This window comes from Elephantulus edwardii, unplaced genomic scaffold (assembly GCF_000299155.1).
Source record: "Elephantulus edwardii isolate Elephantulus edwardi_28Jun2011 unplaced genomic scaffold, EleEdw1.0 scaffold00127, whole genome shotgun sequence".
Taxonomy (NCBI): domain Eukaryota; kingdom Metazoa; phylum Chordata; class Mammalia; order Macroscelidea; family Macroscelididae; genus Elephantulus; species Elephantulus edwardii.
Window position 1 is genome coordinate 2,291,323 of NW_006399877.1, and position 4,850 is coordinate 2,296,172.

Here is a 4,850-nt window from a genome sequence, read left to right on the forward strand (position 1 = left end):
AAACCCTCCCGTGAGGTCCTGGTGAGTAGGGCTTGACTGGACACGCATGTGTGTCCTGTAAGTACGCTTCAGAGCTGGTCATCATCTGTCGGACACCAAGTCAGTGTTGACTCGGCCAAGCCATATGAAAAATACAATCAAAATATAAAATAAAGGGAAGTTGGGAAAACCTTAGCACAATTGTGAAACTTTAAATATAAGCAGAAGCAAGCTCCAGTTATTTTTCTAAAAAAAATGAAACACGTATATGACCATGGAGAAAATCAGTGTCTGCGGGACCCCAGAGCCCACTGGGCAGAGGGTGAGCTGGGAACACCCACGTGCATGTGACTGGGGGTCTGCTGCTGGTGGGCAGAAGGCTCAGCCACGGGAGTAAGGAAAGGACCGCATACTGTGGTCAGAGTGCGGCCTGCCCGCCCGGGCAGACAGACGCCTGTCGGCCACTTCCTCGTCACCGAGCTCACACGTGTCAGAATCGGCGTGATGGCAGGCACTGTCCAGTCAGCTCTGCCTCTGACAACCTGTGGACGAAGAGCAAAGCCCGGCCCAGGCCTCGTGGGCTCTGCTGTCCTGAAGACCGTTGTTTCAGTCTTTGTGTCTGTCCGTCTCATTGTCCATCCTCATGCTGACCCTCTGCCTTTATAAGCTTGAAAGCCTTCCCAGTGGCTGGCCCTCCTCCAGGCAGATTTGCTTGGGTCCTTTGCAGTTCCTGGTGTGTTCAGTACCCTTTACCAACACAGGTGTTGTCCACATATATCCGTAAAGCCGTTGATGCTACTGTGAAAGCTGGGACCAGCCCCAGATTCCTATCCATGTAACCCCATCACGCCAGCTCAGACTGTACGCGGACACGAGGCTGTGTCTGTAGAATGTGCTGAGTGCCTACGTCGTTGGGGAGAACTTGTCTTGGCCTCCGTTGGGCTTCAGCTGCTGGCAGGTGTGGCCTGGCTCCCCAGCCGGGTTCAGTCAGTATCCGCGCGTAGATGTTTAAACTTGGCTGCTGGTGAGCGGACTTTGATTCCTGGTGGTCTGTAGGACCGTGGAGAGAACTGCCTGCTGGGTTTATGGGCCGTGACCTTTACGCTCCTGTAGAACCACAGAGGGATTCAAACAGCTGATGCTTTGGTTTGCAGTCAAGCACATGACTCCTGAGCCAACAGGACTCCCTGAAAGTATGTGTGCGTGGTTTTACTTGTATGTGGAAAATCTGGAACCAGCTGGGATACTCAGCAGTGAGGAAACTGGACAGAGCATGCGTGTGGAGAGTGGTCTGAAAAATGACAGCCCCCGCATAGCTCTATGGGCATAAAGGAGAAGAGGAATGCTGGACTCAAACGGGGACCATGACAGAAGGGGAGCTTCCAAAATGTCCGTGGTAAAGGGAGCTCTGGTGGCAAGAAGCTGCACCGCAATCCCAAAGGCGCGGACTTTGAATCCACCAGATGCTCTGCTGGAGAAGGAGATGCAATCTCCTGTGCCAGTTGGATCCTATTCAACAAGGAGGAAAAAAAGTCTGGTGTTTAAAAGACCTGTATTACCTTCGTAGTTGAGAAAAGATTCAGATAGAGTTGCATTCAGACAAAATAGTTGAAGGCCTTGCAGCTGTTGAGGACCAGTGGCTGGCCGCCTAGCAGTGGCTGGGACGGAGAACTCCCGCCGGATTGTACTTTAGAATGTTGATTACTGGAGTGGAGGCCCGCGGTTTGGGTCAAGGTCACATTTTGTCCAGTGATGTTTCTGCAGAATCCGTCATTAATGTGCTGGTTAAGAATCCAGATGTATGCCATGGGTCCTTCTGGTGGTGAGAAAGGCCTTCTAGAATGTTCCAGAGCAGGAGGTAGAAGAGAGGAGTCATGGCAGGGTCCAGCACAGAGTATGCACTTGGAACCAGCTCTGTGGATGTCACTGCCCACCAGAGCTTGCTGACTGTGCTCCTGGCCGAGTGTCGCACCTCAATGTCCACGGCAGTAGGTAAGCGCCATCCACACGCACCTCTGCAGGTTGTTGGGCCAACAGAGTTCAAATAGGTGGAGGGCTGACAGTGGTGTCTTGTAGGCATTGTTGTTTTATGAGCCATTCTCATTTTGTGGCCATAGATTGGAGAGTGACGCGTGTGTTCACCTGAAGTCCAGCTGTTGGAGTCCAGAAGGAAGGCCAAGACGGCTTCATCTGTTCTGCAGGCTTTCTGGCGTGGTTTGGGGCACTGTCTTTGACTGAGTTGTAGTTGTAGGGTACCAGTGGGCTCCCACTCATAGCAACCCCATTACAGCCGATCGGACTGTCCCTTCCTGCACGGTCGGTCGGCTGTGACTTAGCCACGGTGTCAGTCCACTCACTAGTGGGCCTTTTTTCCCCCTTCACTGACCTGCTTCGCCAGGCATGTCTGTGTCCTTCTCTGTGAGCTGGCCCTTCCTGATAATATGCCAGAGGATGGGAGGTGAGGCTTCACCGTTAGTTCTAAGGAGTTCTCCAGTAGCCCTTCCAGGAGAAGCACTTCTCTGTCCTGCTAGTCCAGGGCACAGCAGCCTTCTCTTCTAGCACCACAAGTCAAAGGTCTCAGTTCTTTCTTAGTCTTCCTCATTCGCTGTCCAACATTTACATGCATGTGAGGTGATTGAAAATACCATCATTTGAGACAACAGCACCTCAGTCTTTAAAGTGACATCGTTATTATTTTTTTTATTCTTATTCAATTTTATTTCAAGGGAATATTTCACCAATGGGCCAATTGGCAGCATCATGTTAGATTGGTGAAGAGTTTGAGATTTTTAACAGCTTTAGTTTTCTTGGCTCCACAGTCAATACTTTTGGTACCAGCTGCCAGGAAATGAAAAGACAAATTGAGAAAGTCTGCTGTCAAGGACCTCTCCAAAGTACTGAAGAGCAGTGATGTCAGTTGGAGACTAAGGTGCATCTGATCCAGGCCATAGTCTTCGTAATCACTTGCTATGCATCAGAGAGCTGGATAATGACTGGGGATGCTAGAAGGAGAATTGATACCTTTGAGCTGTGTTGGAGAACAGTATTGAATATCCCATGGACTGCTAGGAGAACAAATAGGTTTGTCCTGGAGAGGGTGAGATCAAGCTGCTTCTTGGAGGCAAGGATTCTGAAGCTTCATCTGACATACTTTGGATATGTTACAAGGTGGGACCAGTCCTTGGAGAGGGATATTATGCTTGGGAGGGTGGTGGGACAGCCCAAGAAGAAATGGGTTGATTCAGTGACTCTGGTAATGGGGTTAGTTGTGTCAGAGACACTACGGTTGGCCCAGGATGGAGCATGGTTTAGGGCTGTTGCCCATAGGGTCTCTGAGTTGCAGGCGATTTGATGGCACGTAACAGTATTCACTGGAGTTGGTGGTTTTGTTTGTTTGTTTGTTTGTTTTTTATGTGGGAATTTATTACTAGGACATCTTCATCAAAACTTTAAGACCTTGGCTGTTCCTTCTTGCCTCTGTATAAGGCCAGAAGAGACACACTGGCCACTTTGACAACCTTAAAGCGGACTCTAGGAATGTCACCGACAGCATGACCTTTGCGACCAGATCCAGCAACAAGAACTTTGTCATTTTCCTCGGTAAATTCAGGCAGCTGTCATTAGGCACGGAGGCTTCGACGTTCTTGCCGAGCAGGACACTGGCAGAATTTGGCTGCTTGGCCTCAACACCTGCTTTTCCAACACAATTCCTTTTGGATGAGAAACGCCTCCAAAGGGGCTGGCCTTCAGAGCTGTCCCCAGATGGGCTTTTGTACTGTTTATCACGTCACTTCTGGTTGCACCGCTGGCTGCGCAGCTTCCTGGCTGTACAAAGACCTCAACGCTTGTCCATGCTGGTGTGAAGAGACTTAAAAAAAAACAAAACCATGCTCAAATCAGATGTGCTCCGTCTGTGGGAAGATATGGTGGAGAAGTGCATGTCCTCAGAGCAAGGCCAGGTGCTGACTCAGCCATCAGTTGCTCGTATGCAAGTTCAGATTAAAGCTTAAGAAAATTAAAACAGGTCCACAAGGTGGAGGGGCAGCTGGAGAATGAGGGATGGTGCTGGGTTTTACTAGAGAGGAGGAATTTTGGAGGATGAGTCTACAGGTCTTTAGATAAAATAATTCCCTGACTTTGTCCCTAAGCTGTCTGCCAGAACACGTCCTATCTCAAAGCTCTGCTAGTGCTGCAGGGGAGCGGTTCACACCGGCCTGGTTCACGAGGGAGCAGTTCACACTGGCCTGGTTCACAAGGGAGCAGTTCACACTGGCCTGGTACATAGGGGAGCGGTTTACACTGGACTGGTTCACACGGGAGCAATTTACACCATCCTGGTTCACACAGGAGCAGTTCACACTGGCCTGGTTCACAAGGGGCTGGTTCACACTGGCCTGGTTCACGAGGGAGCAGTTCACACTGGCCAGGTTCACGAGGGAGCAGTTCACACTGGCCTGGTACATAGGGGAGTAGTTTACACTGGACTGGTTCACACGGGAGCAATTCACACCATTCTGGTTCACACAGGAGCAGTTCACACTGGTCTGGTTCACAGGGGACTGGTTCACACCAGCCTGGTACACAGAGGAGCAGTTCACACTGGACCTGGCACACGGGAGTGCTTCACACTGGACTGGTTCACGGGACCAGTTCACACTGGACTGGTTCACAGGGGAGCAGTTCACACCAGCCTGGTTCACGAAACCGGTTCACACTAGCCTGATACACAGGGGACCGGTTCACACCAGCCTGGTACACAGGGGAGCAGTTCACACCGGCCTGGTACACAGGAGAGCAGTTCACACTGGACTGGTTCACAGGGGAGCAGTTCACACCGGCCTGGTTCATAGGGGAGCAGTTCACACCGGCCT

General features: G+C 50.8%; 1 pseudogene; it reads right to left on the reverse strand.

The window, feature by feature from the left end:
- Positions 1 to 3,428: 3,428 nt before the first annotated feature.
- On the reverse strand, positions 3,429 to 3,832 carry LOC102865699 (annotated as a pseudogene).
- Between the last annotated feature and the right edge of the window lie 1,018 nt (positions 3,833 to 4,850).